Source organism: Bombina bombina, chromosome 3 (genome assembly GCF_027579735.1).
Source record: "Bombina bombina isolate aBomBom1 chromosome 3, aBomBom1.pri, whole genome shotgun sequence".
Classification (NCBI taxonomy): Eukaryota; Metazoa; Chordata; class Amphibia; order Anura; family Bombinatoridae; genus Bombina; species Bombina bombina.
In genome coordinates this window covers 544,782,665-544,803,771 of record NC_069501.1, presented here as the reverse complement: position 1 = coordinate 544,803,771, position 21,107 = coordinate 544,782,665, and the positions used below count along the sequence as shown (strand labels likewise).

The following is a 21,107-nucleotide window of genomic DNA, read 5'->3' as shown; positions in this document are numbered from 1 at the left end:
TGTTGCTTCAAGCTTCACTGCATCATCATCCTGTCTCTTGCTGAAGTGAGTATGCTCTGCTTTCATTTTGTTTTTTTAACAAGTGTGAATATTGCACCTAAGCAAAGTGTATCGACTAAAATAGGAGAGGAACAGCTTAAGGGAGATTGACTTTACTGACTGGGAAGGTTATATGGGGTTGGGGGCTAGGCATAGCCCCTTCCTTTGGATAGCACAGCTATAGCAGGACAATAGAAGAAGGGATGGGCAGTGTAGATAAGCTGCAACTAGCTGATCCTAAATAGGCTAGCACAGGGATTGGCCAGGAGGGGGAGAGGGGGTATGAACAGGAGTTGAGGAAATTAACTGCCTATAAAGATGATTGCACAATGCTTGGAGCTCACAATAATTATTTTCTTTTTTCAGAGCAGAGCAGTTTTCTTTGTTGCAGAAATGGCTCCAAGGAACAGGATAATTGCTAAGAAATTGGGAAAGAACTTTGTATACTGAAGTCTCATTCATTGTTACATTTCTAGCTGGTAATGTATAAATAGGTTCTACAGCTTAAAGCTGTGATTTAATAGTGTATTTTATATCTATAATTTAATATCAAATAGATCATTGTATCCTATATAATATTCATGCTAGCATTGATTCAATTTACCACTGTAGAAAGGGTTTTTGTTTTTTATACTCATAAGCTATTTTTAGTTACTGGTAAATGTTTTGAAATTGATTGTGGCCAGATCAGACTCATTATGCTGTACTTGTTGATATATTGAATTGTTAATAGGTATAAAATGCTCTGGTTGATTATTTAGTCAGTGTTTTTTTACATGTTTGTTTAAAATTAGGAGCCAGTAATAATATTTAGGAGCCAGGCATATCTTCTGGAGCCAGACAGTTAGATTTGTATATAGATATATGGATAATAACCCTTTAGGAGCTGGGGGTAAAAATTCTAGGAGCCAGTGGCTCTCAGGCTCCTGGGATTGTTGAGCCCTAATTTAAGTCATATATAACTATTTCGGTTAGATAGCTAAATTATACCTCCTGGAAATTATAGTAGCTTTAATATTTACTAGCTATATGTTATATAAGCCATATTCCAAATTCGTTAAGGTTACTGGCTAATCATAAATTGTTCTATCTAGTAACATTAAATGGTGATATTTTATAGTTAAGTTATTTTGAGGTAAAGTCATTTCCTAATAATAACGTGACCATATCCAGGATACAGGCGATTTAATTGAATATTAATTAATCTAATTAACCTTACTTTATATTATAATTTTTATTTGGTAATAATCAATTTATATATATGGTCATAACCAATAGTCTATTTACTGCATACATATAATCACTGTGTTTATAAAAACAACCTGTTCAGAAATAAGCAAATATTTTAATTTGGGATATTTATTTATTTAATTTGATATTTGATAGTAAGCTTGTTGTCATTAATTGCTAAATATCTCAATAGTGTGATTTTGGAGTGCGCTTCTGGAATTATATAACAATTTTCTGGGGTGCACTGCTAAGATTCTACTATATGAATTGGGGGTATTGCTGACAATAATTTTATTGTTGTTATTAATATTCATAATCCATAAATAATCTCATTGGGAGGGCACTCCTAAACTGTACTCATATTTATTGAATACACAGCTGAAATATTCTATTAAGCAAAATATCTAATGGAGGGGAGAGAACGGGGGTTTAAAGGATAAGGATACAGAACAATCTGATCAGGAATATGATGCAGATGATGAAGTCTCAGCAACAAGGTTGCTGCCGTTATCTAGGTATTTAAAGACAAAATTAGTGGAAAACGCTGAGAAGGCCCTGAATGGGTTATAGGTTTTGCTTTCTATGCACTGACAAAAGGGATGATGAGGTATTTGCATTTGATCGCTGATTGTTACATGGATGGCATATGGGGGGTTCTTACAAATTCCCAGAAGTTTTGAAAGAAAAACTAGGGAAGGAGGTAGCCTTAGGAAGGATGGCAGGCCCCCCCTTTAATGACAAACAGCTAAAGAATTTGATTAAATTATCTTTGGGAGTGGTTACCAAAAAAGAGGCTGGTAAATTCTGAATGATTCAGCGATTATCCTACCCTAAGGGTCAGTCAGTAAATTATGCATCAGTATCCTACCAGGATTTGACCAGGCAGTAAATTTGGTTAGGTTGGCAGGCTGGGTCCTGATTTAGCAAAAGTTGATATGGAATCTGCATTCAGATTACTACCTATAAAGCCAAAAAGTTTTGTTTTGATGGGATGCAAATTTGAGGGCAAGTTTTATATTGACAAATATCTGCCTATGGGGTGCGCTATATCTTGTGTGGATTTTGAAATGTCCAGCACTTTTGCATTGGCTGGTAGAGAGAAGGGCAGGTGAGAGTAGTATTGTGCATTACCTTGATTACTTCATGGTAGTAGGTAGAAAGGGTACAGGAGAATGTGATAGAGTTCTTAATGTACTGCTGAAAATGTTTGTAGAGATGGGGGTTCCAGTGGCAGATGACAAATCAGAGTGTCCCTGTTCTAAGTTATTCTTTCTAGGCATTTAGAGTTATTCAGTAATCCCCATTGCAGATTGCCCCAAGATAAGGTTGTGAAGATAAGGGAGGCCATACGGCAGGTGATTTATAAAAGAAGGTATCACTTGGAATATGCAGAAATTACTGAGGCTGTTACATTTTGCATGCAGGGTGATTCCAGTGGGAAGAATCATTAAAAGAAGGTTGGAAGTGAGTACCAGAGGGGTTGTAAAGCCTAGTCACATGATTTGACTGAACAGTCAATAAAAAGGGGATTTAAAAGTATGAGATCATTTCCTAAGTAGTTTTAATGGCATCAGGATTTGGGAGCAGAAGGTGACAGCTAATGAAATCCGGTTATATACAGATGCTGCAGGAAGGGCAGGGTTTGGGGCTTATTTGGATGGCAGAAGATGCGTGGGTAAGTGGCCGCAGGCTTGGCATGAAAAGGGTTGGTGTTACTTGAATCTTTCCCAATTGTGACAGCGATAGAACTATGGGGGAAAGAATTGGCTAACAAAAGCATTTTGTTCCAGTCTGACATAGAGGATTGTAATTGTATTAAATAACCTATCAGCATCTTCCCCTCAGGCCATAGCATTCACGCAGCCTCTAGTTTTAAAATGTTTAGAGCATAATATAAAGTTATAAACACATACCAGCAGTTAAGAATGTCGTAGCTGATGCTTTATCAAGGTTTAAATGGGAGGCCTTTAGGAAGCTTGCACCCAATGCGGCGCAGAAAGGTAAGGATTGCCCCATTTATCTTTGGCAGATTGGGAGCAATTAGAGGTAATCAATGGTTTGGTCAGACAATCATTGACAACACGGACATGGATATTTTTGGACAATTTGGTATAACCTAGGCACGCAGGTATCAAGAAAGGCAACTTAAGCACTGTAATGGCAGGAATCTCCTTTGCGCAGCTGTTGGAGGAAGTGGATGCGACAAAAAAGATTCCTGGTTAGGAAAAGGGTTAGAGGTTGGTCAGCGGAGAGATTGGAAATCTTAGAAAAAAATTTAAACAAGGTTTGTACTGCTGGTTTTGAGAATACAATTTTTGCGACGATATGTATGCTGGCTTTGGGAAAGCATTGAGGATGGAATGCCTGTAGAATCAGGACTAATATTCATATGAAGATCAGACAGATAGGGAAGGGAAAGGGGCTTGGATAACTTCTAAAGCAACAGGGGGTAAATATGTCCTGTTTCACATGTGAGAGGCTATTTAGGTGTGGCCCCTGCTAAGGGCGTCATGTTCTTTAGGCACAAGAATGGTAGTAGTTTAACCAGGTTCCAGTTCAAAAGGGTTTTTTCATTAGTAGTGGAGAAGCTAGGTTACGTTGTGGTGATAATGTGTTGTTTGGTGTGTCCATTTCAGGTAGAGCCACAAGATTATGGATAATCAGACACTCCTACGTGCACTGGGCAGCTTCACACACAGCTGCAACCAGACAGGGAGCAAACTTAGGTTTTAGTTCTAAAGAAGCAGGAAGTAGGTGGATTGGGAAGAGAGGGATGAAATGAAACCAGTTATTGGGGACAGCACAGATCTCTACGAGAAAGTGGGGTCTACCCGATATCTTAATTATACACCTGGGTGGGAACGACATAGGTTTGGTTCCTTCAATTGAGCTACAGGAGCAGGTAAAATAAATATTCAGCTGGTTCAAGCTAAAATAGGTGGGGACTGAACTAGTCTGGTCTCTGTCTTGGAGGGATAGTGTCACACAGGAAGGATGGACATTGAGTGGTGGTCTGCCGGTAAAAATAACATGCTCGCCTGCTCTTCAAACCTTGTGTTATTTGCTATGTCCTACAACTTCTTAGTCACGTGGGGCCGCCTATTTCTTTACAATGCTGGTGCCTTGATCTGTATGATCGGACAAGAGTAGGAAAAAGGTAAACCAGGCTGTTATGATCTGTTATGATCCAACAAGGGTAGTAAAAAGGTAAATCAGGCTGTTATGATCTGTTATGATCCGACAAGAGTAGGAAAAAGGTAAACCAGGCTGTTATGATCTGACAAGAGTAGGAAAAATGTAAACCAGGCTGTTATAATCTGTTATGATCCGACAAGAGTAGGAAAAGGTAAACCAGGCTGTTATGATCTGTTATGATCCGACAAGAGTAGGAAAAATGTAAACCAGGCTGTTATGATCTGTTATGATCCGACAAGAGTAGGAAAAGGTAAACCAGGCTGTTATGATCTGTTATGATCCAACAAGAGTAGGAAAAATGTAAACCAGGCTGTTATGATCTGTTATGATCCGACAAGAGTAGGAAAAGGTAAACCAGGCCGTTATGATCTGTTATGATCCGACAAGAGTAGGAAAAAGATAAATCAGGCTGTAATGATCTGTTATGATCCGACAAGAGTAGGAAAAGGTAAACCAGGCTGTTATGATCTGTTATGATCCGACAAGAGTAGGAAAAGGTAAACCAGGCTGTTATGATCTGTTATGATCCGACAAGAGTAGGAAAAATGTAAACCAGGCTGTTATGATCTGTTATGATCCGACAAGAGTAGGAAAAAGGTAAATCAGGCTGTTATGATCTGTTATGATCCGACAAGAGTAGGAAAAATGTAAACCAGGCCATTATGATCTGTTCTGAGGTCTGAGATCTGAGGGCCATCGTAAAGACCCTTACAAGGTAAGAAAAGGTCACTAGGTGTGTTTTGGTTGGCGGCAAGAGGGTCCTCTTTTGGTGGCGGGAAGTGGGCGTCCTGGCACGTGGGTAATGCAGTAATGGGGGGAGGTGTGTAGGGTACGGGGGCGGGGTATTGGTCTGTCGGTCAAACCCACAAGCCCTCCTAGTCTGCAGACCTTTCGGCCCGTTACTAGCAAATTGACGCCCCTGAGTTGCGCGCAGTCACGCTCCTTGGTTACGTGGGGACGCCCAGTTCTCTCGTCATGCTGTTGCATGAATTGTGTTATCAATTCAAATCCAAATTGGATTAAGGATATGTTATTATCCTAGTAGTTGAGGATCGCTCATTTTTCATAATTTAGATTTGAATTTAATAAATGTGACCTTTTCTAACGCCAAATCTGTGTCTGTCATTATTGGTATATGAAAATTGGGTAAAAGGGGTTACCAAACTAAAGGTAAAGTGGGAGCATTTGGGTAGCAGGTACCTGTGAAGATAGTTAAAGTGTAAATCCCTTAGCAAAGTGTATCGACTAAAATAGGAGAGGAACAGCTTAAGGGAGATTGACTTTACTGACTGGGAAGGTTATAGGGGGTTGGGGGCTAGGCGTAGCCCCTTCCTTTGGATAGCACAGCTATAGCAGGACAATAGAAGAAGGGATGGGCAGTGTAGATAAGCTGCAACTAGCTGATCCTAAATAGGCTAGCACAGGGATTGGCCAGGAGGGGGAGAGGGGGTATGAACAGGAGTTGAGGAAATTAACTGCCTATAAAGATGATTGCACAATGCTTGGAGCTCACAATAATTATTTTCTTTTTCCCTCCCTCCCTCCCTAGAAATGACGAAGCCTAGCCCAAGGAAGAGGTCACGCACAAGAGCGATCACAAGCGACACGGCTAAGGGCAGATGCTGTGGTGTTTCCGCCACTCAGATTAAGACCGCCCGTGTAGCGCCCCTTAAGGGTTTTTTCGCCACGAAGCAGGAAATCAGCTACTGGTCTGTCGGTCAGAGCTGGTGGATGGCATAGAGAAATCATGGCATTTTTAGTGGTATATTTCATGACGCGGCGGGAAGTGGGCGTCCTGGCACGTGGGTAATGCAGTAATGGGGGGAGGTGTGTAGGGTACGGGGGCGGGGTATTGGTCTGTCGGTCAAACCCACAAGCCCTCCTAGTCTGCAGACCTTTCGGCCCGTTACTAGCAAATTGACGCCCCTGAGTTGCGCGCGGTCACGCTCCTTGGTTACGTGGGGACGCCCAGTTCTCTCGTCATGCTGTTGCATGAATTGTGTTATCAATTCAAATCCAAATTGGATTAAGGATATGTTATTATCCTAGTAGTTGAGGATCGCTCATTTTTCATAATTTAGATTTGAATTTAATAAATGTGACCTTTTCTAACGCCAAATCTGTGTCTGTCATTATTGGTATATGAAAATTGGGTAAAAGGGGTTACCAAACTAAAGGTAAAGTGGGAGCATTTGGGTAGCAGGTACCTGTGAAGATAGTTAAAGTGTAAATCCCTTAGCAAAGTGTATCGACTAAAATAGGAGAGGAACAGCTTAAGGGAGATTGACTTTACTGACTGGGAAGGTTATAGGGGGTTGGGGGCTAGGCGTAGCCCCTTCCTTTGGATAGCACAGCTATAGCAGGACAATAGAAGAAGGGATGGGCAGTGTAGATAAGCTGCAACTAGCTGATCCTAAATAGGCTAGCACAGGGATTGGCCAGGAGGGGGAGAGGGGGTATGAACAGGAGTTGAGGAAATTAACTGCCTATAAAGATGATTGCACAATGCTTGGAGCTCACAATAATTATTTTCTTTTTCCCTCCCTCCCTCCCTAGAAATGACGAAGCCTAGCCCAAGGAAGAGGTCAAGCACAAGAGCGATCACAAGCAACACGGCTAAGGGCAGATGCTGTGGTGTTTCCGCCACTCAGATTAAGACCGCCCGTGTAGCGCCCCTTAAGGGTTTTTTCGCCACGAAGCAGGAAATCAGCTACTGGTCTGTCGGTCAGAGCTGGTGGATGGCATAGAGAAATCATGGCATTTTTAGTGGTATATTTCATGACGCGGCGGGAAGTGGGCGTCCTGGCACGTGGGTAATGCAGTAATGGGGGGAGGTGTGTAGGGTACGGGGGCGGGGTATTGGTCTGTCGGTCAAACCCACAAGCCCTCCTAGTCTGCAGACCTTTCGGCCCGTTACTAGCAAATTGACGCCCCTGAGTTGCGCGCGGTCACGCTCCTTGGTTACGTGGGGACGCCCAGTTCTCTCGTCATGCTGTTGCATGAATTGTGTTATCAATTCAAATCCAAATTGGATTAAGGATATGTTATTATCCTAGTAGTTGAGGATCGCTCATTTTTCATAATTTAGATTTGAATTTAATAAATGTGACCTTTTCTAACGCCAAATCTGTGTCTGTCATTATTGGTATATGAAAATTGGGTAAAAGGGGTTACCAAACTAAAGGTAAAGTGGGAGCATTTGGGTAGCAGGTACCTGTGAAGATAGTTAAAGTGTAAATCCCTTAATATTTAACAGTCTAATTTACAATGGACTAGTATGAACGTTTTTGTACAGAATAGCATATTCCGAATAGCTACTAAAATAGCCAGTTTAGTGTGTAGTAATACATCTATTTGTAATATGTGTGTGTGTAGTGACTGTGTGTATGTGTATATATTTATACTTTCTTATATATTTAGTCTTTAAAGGATGTGTAAACTTGTTATTGGTGGTACATCTATTTTAATGTGTGTGTAGTGACTGTTTGTGTGTGTGTGTGTGTGTGTGTATATATATATATATATATATATATATATATATATATATATATATATATATATATATATATATACATACACACACACACTTCTATATTTAGTCTTTAATGGATGTAAAATTGTTATAGGTGATACATCTATTTGGAGTGTGTGTGTATATGTATGTCTGTTTATATATATATATATATATATATATATATATATATATATATATATATATATATATATATATATATATATAAATATATATAAATAAATCTCAGTGTATGTGTGTATCCTCAGTCCTACTGATGTCAGTGTATGTGTGTATCCTCAGTCCTACTGATGTCAGTGTATGTGTGTATCCTCAGTCCTACTGATGTCAGTGTATGTGTGTATCCTCAGTCCTACTGATGTCAGTGTATGTGTGTATCCTCAGTCCTACCAGTGTATGTGTGTATCCTCAGTCCTAGAGGTATCAGTGTATGTGTGTATCCTCAGTCCTAGAGGTGTCAGTGTATGTGTGTATCCTCAGTCCTACTGATGTCAGTGTATGTGTGTATCCTCAGTCCTACTGATGTCAGTGTATGTGTGTATCCTCAGTCCTACTGATGTCAGTGTATGTGTGTATCCTCAGTCCTACCAGTGTATGTGTGTATCCTCAGTCCTAGAGGATCAGTGTATGTGTGTATCCTCAGTCCTAGAGGTGTCAGTGTATGTGTGTATCCTCAGTCCTAGAGGTGTCAGTGTATGTGTGTATCCTCAGTCCTAGAGGTGTCAGTGTATGTGTGTATCCTCAGTCCTAGAGGTGTCAGTGTATGTGTGTATCCTCAGTCCTAGAGGTGTCAGTGTATGTGTGTATCCTCAGTCCTAGAGGTGTCAGTGTATGTGTGTATCCTCAGTCCTAGAGGTGTCAGTGTATGTGTGTATCCTCAGTCCTAGAGGTGTCAGTGTATGTGTGTATCCTCAGTCCTAGAGGTGTCAGTGTATGTGTGTATCCTCAGTCCTAGAGGTGTCAGTGTATGTGTGTATCCTCAGTCCTAGAGGTGTCAGTGTATGTGTGTATCCTCAGTCCTAGAGGTGTCAGTGTATGTGTGTATCCTCAGTCCTAGAGGTGTCAGTGTATGTGTGTATCCTCAGTCCTAGAGGTGTCAGTGTATGTGTGTATCCTCAGTCCTAGGGGTGTCAGTGTATGTGTGTATCCTCAGTCCTAGAGATCAGTGTATGTGCGTATTCTCAGTCCTAGAGGTGTCAGTGTATGTGTTGTATCCTCAGTCCTAGAGGTGTCAGTGTGTCAGTGTATGTGTGTATCCACAGTCCTAGAGGTGTCAGTGTATGTGTGTATCCTCAGTCCTAGAGGTGTCAGTGTAGGTGTGTATCCTCAGCTCTAGAGGTGTCAGTGTATGTGTGTATCCTCACTCCTAGAGGTGTCAGTGTAGGTGTGTATCCTCAGTCCTAGAGGTGTCAGTGTATGTAGTATCCTCACTCCTAGAGGTGTCAGTGTATGTGTGTATCCTCAGTTCTAGAAGTGTCAGTGTATGTGTGTATCCTCAGTTCTAGAAGTGTCAGTGTATGTGTGTATCCTCACTCCTAGAGGTGTCAGTGTAGGTGTGTATCCTCAGTCCTAGAGGTGTCAGTGTATGTAGTATCCTCAGCCCTAGAGGTGTCAGTGTATGTGTGTATCCTCAGTTCTAGAAGTGTCAGTGTATGTGTTGTATCCTCAGTCCTAGAGGTGTCAGTGTATGTAGTATCCTCAGCCCTAGAGGTGTCAGTGTATGTGTGTAGCCTCTGCCCTAGAGGTGTCAGTGTATGTGTGTAGCCTCTGCCCTAGAGGTGTCAGTGTATGTGTGTAGCCTCAGTCCTGGAGGTGTCAGTGTATGTGTGTATTTTTCTTTTATGATTCAGATCAGGTATAAAATTAATTAGAAAATTTACAATTTACTTCTATTATTTAATTTGCTTCCTTCTCTTGTTATCCTTTGCTGAAAGGTTTATCTAGGAAAGCTCAGGAGCAGCAAAGAACCTAGGTTCTAGCTGCTGATTGGTGGCTGCATCTATAAACCGATTGTCATTGGCTCACCCATGTGTTCAGTTAGAAACCTGTAATGCATTGCTGCTATTTCAAATGATACAAAGAGAATGAAGGAGATTAGATAAAAAGTAAACTGGAAAGTAGTTTCAAATAATTGTCTGTTCTACCTAAATCATTAAATAAAAATGTAGGGTTTCATGTCCCTTTAAGAAATACAATTGCAGTTGCTTTGTAAGGAAGGATAAAAACTAATAGAGAATACAAATCATGGATTGTGTTACTTAAAGGGATAGTAAAGTCAAAATTAAACTTGAATGTTTGAGATAGAGCATGTCATTTTAAGACACTTTTAAATTCACTTTTATTTTCAAATGTACCTTTTTTTTCTTAGTATCCCTTGTTGAAAACTAATACACACATCATACACTAGTGGGAGCTAGCTGCTGATTGGTGCCTGCACACATTTGTCCCTTGTTATTGGCTAACTAGATGTGTTTGTATGTTCTATCCAAACCAGGAAAGAACATTTTGGGGTTTCCTGGCCCTTTAAGATGTATTTTAGTAGATGAATGTTAATATGTTTCACAATGTTAAAGGAGCATTAAACACAATTTTTTTCTTACATGTTTCAGATAAAAAAAAAAAAATATTGAACAACTTTACATTTTACTTCTTTTGGTATTATTTGAAAAGCATACCTAGATAGGCTAAGGAGCAGCAATGCACTACTGGGAGCACCTGGTGATTGGTGGCTGCACATATGTGCCTCTTGTCATTGGCTCATTTAATGTGTTCAGTTAGCACCCAGTAGTTCATTGCTGCATATCCTTCTGCAAAGGATACCAAGAGAATGAAGCAAATTTAATAATAGCAGTAAATTGGACCTGTAACCTGCTTATTTAATCGTAAATTTAAGCTACCTCTGTCAGGTTCATATATGTGTTTCTCTGGCGTATCACAGCCAGTGCCTCACCAGCCTTTGACGTCACTGCACGTCACTGATTTTTAGGGTTCTAAATTTTCAGGATAAGATTGAGATGTTAAGGTTATTTAAAAAAAGAACCGATCCTCTACTGTTTGGGAATAACAGAATCCTGTTATTCCAGGATTACTCAGTAGAAACCTACACGAAAAGGAAACTAATGGCACAGTATTGCCTGCAACTTATTAATAAAGGATTTAATGCATGGATGGGTTATCCTGCTAATATAATTGTTGTTGATCAAAGCGGTGCTAGAAGAACTTATCGTGAGGTTGTGGAGGTTAAAAAGTTATTAACTGACAGTTAGGTCTAAGTACTACAGTTTTTCTTCTATTTTTTGTGGAATTAATGCAGGGTTTAATGGAAGGTAGAAATTAAACTAAAGTTTTTTGCTTTTCCCAGTAACAATTTAGAGACTTCCTTTTTCCCCTCTTGGTTTTTTTATTCTTTTTTTTTTCCCTTCTCTTTCTTTCTGTCTTCTTTTTTCTCCCTTCTCTTTCTTTCTGTCTTCTTTTTTTCTCCTTTCTCCCTCCCCTCCCCTCTCCCTCCCCCCCCCCCCCCCCCCCCCCGCAAAAGCAGGGCCTGTGGTAGGATGGAGTTTTAAATTGCTATGCAGCTTAAAATAGTGTCATGGAATGTGGGAGGAATTTCTTCCCCACTTAAACGTAAATTAATTATTAAAACTTTAGCAAAAGAGAAGCCTGACATCGCATTTTTACAGGAGACTCATTTAAGTAGACAGGAAGCTGATAAATTGAAGATTAAATGGGTTGGGGAGGTTGTAGCCACGGAGGCCATAAGACAGAAATGTGGTGTCGCCATGTTAATTAATAAATCCCTAGATTATAAAATTTCTGCTAGAGAAATAGATTTGGACGCCCGATTTATTGTTTTACATATTGTCATTAATAATGAGGAGTTCATTCTTTGTAACATATATGCTCCTAATAAATATAAAATTGAATTTTGGAACAAAATTAAAATTAAATTATTTCCTTTCATTAAGCAGAATCTTATTGTAGGGGGCGATTTTAACGTGACCATGTGTCCGGAGCTGGACCGTTTCTCACAAAGGAATGTCTCAGAGAACAGGAGATGCTCTAAACATTTTAGTAATTTCTATCGAAAGCTACAACTGGTAGATATTTGGCGGAATCTTAACCCCGACGATCGACAGTTTTCTTGTGAATCTAAAGTTCATAAAACTTTCTCGCGAATAGATATGTTTGTGTAACAGTTCAAATTACAAATATACTTTAAGTTACAATGTTCCAATAAAATCCACAATGTAAATATACTTAGGAGATTCATTTAAGCATAAAGTGTGTTTTCCCAGTTGTTTGGTTAGAAGGAATTAGCCTGTCCTAATAACTGTTATACTGGGAAGTTTATATAGTTCCTTATGGTTAGTATATCCTGTCTTTGATATAGTGAAACCACAAGATTACTATCTTCAACTCTGTGCAGGGAGAGATGAAGTGTTAAGCATGTCATTTAAAAGTAAATAACAATAAGGAGGTGCGCTCATTAACGAAATATGTAATCAAATAATGTGCAATTTGAGTAAGTTAAAGTTCTCTTACCAAGCGTGGTAAAGGATATGTTTAAGTATCGGCTCAAGATGGGAGCGGAGGTAATTTACAAGTTCGTAGCTGCTGTAGAAATACAGCTTGTCCTCAGTAGCGTGGTGAACACGGAAGTGTGTGTGAAGCGGCAGTCGGTGACGTCACCCGCCAGTCAGCTGTTAGAAGAGGAGCAGTCCGATGTTTCGCTCAGGGTACTGAGCCTCAGGTAAGCGTTCAGATAGAAGCAATCTCCTGTTAACCAGAAGGGAGAGGGAGTAGCCAGGTAGTGAACACTACAGGAAATTGAGTCCACAGATGAAGCTTGATTAGCAACAGCAGGATGCTGGGAAATCACAGCTAATGCCAAGCAATGATAGAGGATAGGTAAAACCTCTTTATAGGAGGGAAATGAAACAGAGGCAGAAAAGTTAACCCATGATGGTACATAAGATATGACAGTTTCTTATAGCAGAGGGTTTATCAATTTGGCGAGTAGAGGCTGGAATTGGAGAAATTGTAGTTACAGATCATGCTATTATTTCTCTAGTCTTGGACAGACAGATCATGTCTAACATGAAAGGTCCTGCATTCTTCTTTCCCCGTTATCTTTTGAACAATCCTAGATTCACACTCTGGTTAAAACAGAGCTTCAAGGACTTTTGTCAATTTAATATTGCCCACTTACAGAAAATTGAAACTTTCTGGGAGGCATCTAAGGCGGTCATACGAGGCGCCATCAAAGGCTATATGGTAACTCGTAATAGGTAAAAAAGGGCGCAGGAAGTCCAACTAACTAACCAAGTTAGGAACGCTTTTAGAACTTATTATTTGAGTCGCTTGACGCATAATTGGTCTAAATACCTTGAAATGAAAAAGGAGAGAGAGGCATTCCTATTACAAAAACACCAGGAAGAAGAACACAAAATCAATTTACGCTTCAGAAGTTTTCACGGCTGTTCGGCAAAAAATCTAGCCAGATTGGTTAAAACTAGGAAAAGGAGAAATTTTATTCCTGTTATTCAGGTAGAGGAAACTTATTATAATGAGACTAAGGATATATCTAATGCTTTCTCGCAATATTATCAGCAGCTCTATACGGAGGTTTCGGCTGATTTAAAGAAACAAGAAAATGTTTGGTCTAAGACCAAGGTGCCTAGAATACAATTAGAAAATCTGGAAAGGTTGAATGCACCGTTTAATAATGAAGAGATCGTTACTGCAATTAAAGCTGCAAAGATGAGTAAAGCAACAGGCCCAGACGGGCTACCTGCAGAGTATTATAAAATATTAGTTGAGGAAATTACTCCCATATTAGTAAAGCTTTTCAATTTTTATTTTTCTTCTGATAATCCTATTTCCAACCTCTTTGCAGCTGCCAATATTTCTTTAATTTTAAAAAAAGGCAAAGATCCTATGGATCCTGCTTCCTATAGACCAATCTCAGTGCTCAACGCTGATTATAAAATTTTAGCGTCAGTCTTATCTTCCAGACTCTCATATTGTCTGGATAATCTTATTCATCCTGACCAGACAGGATTTTTGACTGCTCGTAATCCGACGAAAAATATTCGGAAATTAATTACGCTGGTGGACTATATGTGGAATAGTGAGCTTCCTAGAACTGATAGGGGCTTGGAAGATCGGGCAGTGTTAACTTTAGATGCTGTCAAAGCGTTTGATAGTATATCGTGGTCGCATCTTTTTTCTACACTCGCTAAATTCGGCTTTTCAGATAACTTTGTCAAAATTATCAGGAAAATTTATCAGAATCCCAGGTCGTTCCTTCTGATCAATCAAACAGTGTCGGCACCAATTGTTTTACAGAGGGGAACGAGGCAGGGAGGTCTGTTATCCCCCCTCCTTTTTAATATTGCCGTAGAACCTCTTGCAGTTCATCTAAGAGATGTATTAAAGGGAATCCCACTTGGAACGCAAAGTTTAAAGCTCTTATTATACGCAGATGATATGCTAATATTTATACAGAATACTGCGATTGCAATTCCAGAAATAGTCCAGGTATTGGAGGAATTTAGTTCCTTTTCAGGATATAAGATTAATATTGATAAGAGTGAAATAATCTGGCTGGGTAGGGAAGAGTGGAAGTTAACCGTAACTAAGTTTAGAAGAGTAAGAAGCATCAAATATTTGGGTTTGGATATAAACAAAAATCCTAAATTCTGGTATCAGGAAAACTTTCTACCCCTCTTCCAGAAGATTAAAGATGATTTACAGTTGTGGAGGATTTTTCCATTATCTATTTCAGCTTCTATAAGTCTTATCAAGACATTAATTTTTCCGCGTATTTTATATTTGTTGCAAAATCTGCCATTATATATATTAAACAAAGATTTAAAGAGAATGGAGTCTTGGTTTTTTCAATTTATTTGGAAAGGTAAAAAGCCATGGTTATTGATTAATAGATTGACCAATAAATTTTCTGCAGCCGGGCTGGCTCTTCCAAATTTTAAAACTCTATAATTTGGCAACTTTATTGAAATTTGCATTCGATTGGATTGCCCAATCTAATATAGTTTCGTCATATGCCCTTGAAGAACATTTGGTTTCTCCTTGGTCATTGTGTGCTCTCCTGCATTGCTCATCTCCAAATCTACCGATACACGTTAAGAAACTGTGCTCATTTAAGAACATAATATCTGCTTGGTATAAAGCTGGTCATGCTCTTAAAATTGATCCTGCATTTTCTGAATTCCTACCGATTATGGGAAACCCACTTTTTCTTCCAGGTATAGATCAGAAGGTGTTTAGAAACTGGCGAGATAAGGGGCTTAAAGATATATTTCAACTGTTGACTTCTGATCTCCGAATCCTGCCTTGGGCTACTCTATGTCAAAAGTTTGTTCTTCCATGTAGGAATCAATATGCATTTTTTCAGATACGACATTATGTCTCATCTCAGAAATGGTACGCTTCTTTCACATCTGACTGGTCAGACGTGAAGATGTTTATCCAGAAATTTAGAGTAGGAGAGTCATCTATATCTCTGATATATGATGTAATGCTGTCCAAACAAGGTATTCTAGCTATGGATAAACTATGTGCTTCTTGGAGGTCGACTATTGAAACGATTGATACAGAGAAGATTGTAGTCAGCCTCTCTCAGGCTTCTAGTTACCCTATATCAGTGGGATGGAAAGAATCACATCTAAAATTAATCAATAATTTCTATCTAATGCCAGATAAATTATCCAGATTCTATCCAGAACAAGATGCAGCCTGCTATAGATGTTCATGCCCTTGTGCGGATCTGGCTCATAAGTTATGGTTTTGTCCAAAGATTCGACAGTTGTGGTATAAAATACAATTTTGGGTAAATAGGGTTTTAAAGGTATCGCACTCCCTTTCTCTAGAAGACATTCTTTTTTTGGTTACTGATATTAGATTGAATATAGATAGACGCATAGTTAATACTATTATACTTACCACTAGACACATTATTTTTAAGAACTGGACGTCTGTTAAAGCTCCTAGTTTGGCCTCTATATTGAAAGTTATTAGAGAACAAATTATTTATGAATCATTTAATCTACAACATGTAAAAGAGTCCAGAATCAATTTTTTTTTTGATTGGATGGGCCTCCGTGATTGCAACATTCCCAACTGCAGTCCAGAAGCAAATTTTGTCCCCCTTCCTTTCTTCGATCAGCTTTGCAGAACTGGTGATACTGGGAACATTCCCTCATACACGGATAAGGAATTATAGAGACGGTTAAAAGCCCAGTGGACCCTGCAATGGCGGGGTTGGGGTGAGGATTATCGATCTGAGGGGGGGGGTCGGGGTCCCCTTTTTCCCCCTTTTTTTTTTTTCTCCTCTTTGCTTTCTTTTTTTTTTTTTTCTCCTTTGCTTTCTTTTTTTCTTTTTCTTTTTTCTCTTCAGGTCTTTCTTCCACGGTGTTACAATACACCCTTGTTCTATATGTGGAATAATTAGGAAATCTATAATATATAGTATTGCAACACTAAAATTGATTAGGATATGTTATAAAAGCTGCTTTATGGTAATACTATAGTAGAGATAGTCTTGTGTACCTATATGTTTTGGATTTATTTTTGACCTACCTTTTTATGTATGATGTTGGAATACATATATATGGAAGTTTTTATGTTACAATGTACCTTGTGTGGCTCAAGACAATATGACATTATGTGATGATTTGTTTTTTCCTTAATAAAAAGAATTAGAAAAAAAAAAAAGACCAAAGAAGTTGAGTGTACGTGCTCAGCGCCATATCCAGAGGTTGTCTTTGGAAAATAGAGGTATGAGTGCTGCCAGCATTGCCGCAGATGATGAAGGGGTGGGGGGTCAGCCTGTCAGTGCTCAGATCATACGTCGCACACTGCATCAAATTGGTCTGCATGGCTGTCATCCCAGAAGGAAGCCTCTTCTAAAGATGATGTACAAGAAAGCTCGCAAACAGTTTGCTGAAGACAAGCAGACTAAGGACATGGATTACTGGAACCATGTCCTGTGGTCTGATGAGACCAAGATAAACATATTTGGTTCAGATGGTGTCAAGCGTGTGTGGCGGCAACCAGGTGAGGGGTACAAAGACAAGTGTGTCTTGCTTACAGTCAAGCATGGTGGTGGGAGTGTCATGGTCTGGGCCTGCATGAGTGCTGCTGGCACTGGGGAGCTACAGTTCATTGAGGGAACCATGAATGCCAACATGTACTGTGACATACTGAAGCAGAGCATGATCCCTCCCTTCAGAGACTGGGCCGCAGGGCAGTATTCCAACAAGATAACGACTGCAAACACACCTCCAAGACGAGCACTGCCTTGCTAAAGAAGCTGAGGGTAAAGGTGATGGACTGGCCAAGCATGTCTCCAGACCTAAACCCTATTGAGCATCTGTGGGGCATCCTCAAATGGAAGGTGGGGGAGTGCAAGCTCTAACATCCACCAGCTCTGCAATGTCATCATGGAGGAGTGAAAGAGGACTGTGAAGCTCTGGTGAACTCCATGCCCAAGAGAGTTAAGGCAGTGCTGGAAAATAATGGTGGCCACAAAAAATATTGACACTTTGGACCCAATTTGGACATTTCCAGTAAGGGGTGTACTCACTTTTGTTGCCAACGGTTTAGACATTAATGGCTGTGTGTTGAGTTATTTTCAGGGGACAGCAAATTTACACTGTTATACAGGCTGTACACTCATTACTTTACATTGTATCAAAGTGTCATTTCTTCAGTGTTGTTACATGAAAAGATATAATAAAATATTTACAAAAATGTGAAGGGTGTACTCACTTTTGTAAGATACTGTATGTATATATATAATATATATATATATATACAGTATATATATATATATATATATATATATATATATACACTGTATATCTATGAGAACCTCCAAGAAAGGGCACTGACAGGGCTTGACAGTAGAAAAAAATCTTTATTTCATTAATTCATCATAGAACAAAGTGTAAGTCAACGTTTTGGCTATGCAAGTAGCCTTTCTCAAGACAATCAATATCGATTACAACAGCAACACAGCGTTTCCTAACGCCATAGCATGACATTGTCTTGAGAAAGGCTACTTGCATAGCAGAAACGTTGACTTACACTTTGTTCTATGATGAATATATGAAATGAAGATTTTTTTCTACTGTCAAGCCCTTTGAGTGTCCTTTCTTGGAGGTTCCTATACATATGATTTGAGGAGACACCCAGGCACTGAATGAGCTACGGCTAAAGGAGTGAGTGCATGGAAAGTGCTTTTATATATATAAATTTATGAATACATAGAGCATATTCCTGTATGTGCAGAACATTTGAATGTGAAATTTTCATATTTTCATGTCGGGTTAGCACACAAGAGAATATGTGATCGGGTTTGCGCGCGAGTGGGGCGTTAGTTTTTTTTCTCTCTCCATTGACTTCTATGGGGGAATAGGTTATAACACGCGTGATATTCTAAGTTTGGCTTTTTGCGTGTGTCGAATTAGCACAAGCGCAATAACTTTACTTTCAACTTGTAATACCAGTGCAACCTGACGTGCACAAAGTTTACTTCTAGCGCAATTAGCTTTCTAGTGAAAGCGCTAAATAGTGCTCCACTCACAATCTAGGCCATATATGCAAAAAAGGAATGTTAGCTGTTTTCCTTGCTAAAGTGCCCCTGCAAAGTCTGGACAGATATACTGTATACTTTTCTGCAAAGTTGGCTGAGTACGGGGTTTGGCATTCCCCCGATTCCCTCTACCACACTACCAGGGACAAGATGCTGAAGCTGACAATAAAAAAGTAAGAAGACGGCAGTGTTAAGCTACCTTAAAGACATTTTGTATGTATGATATGTAAAGGAAGCGCAAATTATATTGCAAAAAAATATACAGCAGTAATGTATATGCGCTATATTTAATGGATAACAAATAAGGAATATAACTGCAAGGTTTCAGCACAGGTAGTGTCCTGAGAACTTGCAATTTCCTGTGACCCGAGTATAAAATGTATAAGAAATTGCTCATTTATGTTTATTTTTGTATATTTAATAGCTGGTGTTCTTGTAAGCTTAACCCATTTTAATGATTTGTGGTGTCAAAGGAATTCAGATCTTTTTATTATATCACTTGCTTTCTTTTCTTTTTGTCTGTATACTAATACTAATGGCTTGATATTCAAAACCTCGCCACTCAGTCGAGATATTCTAAGAAGTCTTGTTGGTACGGTGAAGCCCTTAAAAAAATTTTAGAAGCACAAATTTTAGCTTGAGAAATTTTTATATTGCTCATGTGATAGTGTTCTTCATGTGAAACAGAGACTCCTACATTGCAATACAAGGTCTAAAAAATATCCCAAAGATTTTATGTGATTTCTCTCCATGCTGGTGTCCTATCAAAAAGAGCTACCTTGTCGAGATTTGCTACCTCGACCTGCACATGCTCACAATTGCGTTTTTGCACCTCCACATATGTTTGAAAGAAATGTGTGAAATGTGATTACGTAATTGTGAGCATGCACAGATTACAGGTATCGTATCTCGAAGACCACTTGTTCTGTTGAAAAGAGCTATTAAGTTACTAAGTCATGCTAAGCTCAGTGTATGCATTGTTAATTATTATTATTATCGGTTATTTGTGGAGCGCCAACAGATTGTGTAGCGCTATAAGCATAGGCGGTATACAAGATAACATTTGCAGGGATCAAATGGGTAGAGGGCCCTGCCGAGAGTTGCACTGTTGTATTCGGCTCTTAAAAAGGCGATCTACAAACAGCTGGGCTCATAGGCTTACATTCTAAGGGGTTTAAGGGGAAAGCAATGGAGTTAGGAATCGTTAGTGTAGGTTGTATACATCTCTGAACAGTAGAGTCTTTAGGGAGCGCTTAAAGCTGTTAAAACTAGGGGAGAGTCTTGTTGAGCAAGCAAGGGAGTTCCACAAGATGGGAGCCAGTCTGGAGAAGTCCTGTAAACGGGAATGTGAGGAAGTAACTGTTGTGCCGCGCCACTCTAGATGTTGCTAGGGATGCGGCGCCTGCTTTTCTCTTAGTTGCCTAGGGGGGAGTCGGCTCCTGTCTGCGTGTGGCGGTGACGTCATCGCCACACGCTCCCTCCGTTCTGAAGCCGGTCAGGATCAGGGCCATCTTTAATATTGACTGGACCCTGGGCAAACATTTTCTTGGGCCCCCCATGCAATTTCGCTCTCCACCCCAACATCCCAAGAAACAACTAAATCAATTTATTTTATAATTTTTTTTTAAATGATTAGCCCAGCAGTGGATCATCCACTGCTGGGCAAATCATTTTAAAAAAAAATGAATTCATTTCGATGGGGTGTTTTTTTTCCTTTCAATGAAAGTGGAAAAGGCTCTAGTAATCTGTACTGGGGCCAATATTAAAAATACAAAGTATGTGTGCACTGTGCAGTATACTGAGTATACTGAGGTGTGTCTGACCTGTAAGGGGGAATCCTGACATATGGGGAGAACAGGATTAGCTATGGATCATCTAATCAATCAAGCTGATGCTTTTGAATGGGATTCTGGTGTGAGGTTAGTTGAGTAAAGAGATTTATGGCTGGTTAAAGAGATTTAGGGCAGTCAACAGGAGCAAAGAAAGGTAAAGACTGAGGAGGAAGCATGGAGGTGCAGCAAATATAAGTTTACTGACTGGAAGAGCAGAACTACTATAGGAAGCTGTAAAATCTGAGACAGAGAGAAAAAATCTATAAAAATAAACCTTACCTTAAAGGGACAGTCTAGGCCAAAATAAACTTTCATGATTCAATTTTCCAATTTACTTTTATCACCAATTTTGCTTTGTTCTCTTGGTATTCTTAGTTGAAAGCTTAACCTAGGAGGTTCATATGCTAATTTCTTAGACCTTGAAGCCCACCTCTTTCAGATTGCATTTTAACAGTTTTTCACCACTAGAGGGTGTTAGTTCACGTATTTCATATAGATAACACTGTGCTTGTGCACGAGAAGTTATCTGGGAGCAGGCACTGATTGGCTAGACTGCAAGTCTGTCAAAAGAACTGAAAAAAGGGGCAGTTTGCAGAGGCTTAGATACAAGATGTTCACAGAGGTTAAAAGTATATTATTATAACTGTGTTGGTTATGCAAA

General features: G+C 39.5%; 1 long non-coding RNA gene across 1 annotated transcript; it reads left to right on the top strand.

The window, feature by feature from the left end:
• The first annotated feature begins 282 nt into the window (after positions 1-282).
• LOC128653628 (uncharacterized) lies at positions 283-6,583 on the top strand. Its single transcript, XR_008401371.1, has 2 exons — positions 283-518; positions 6,014-6,583. It is a non-coding gene; the product is annotated as an uncharacterized LOC128653628 (long non-coding RNA).
• The last annotated feature ends 14,524 nt before the right edge of the window (positions 6,584-21,107 follow it).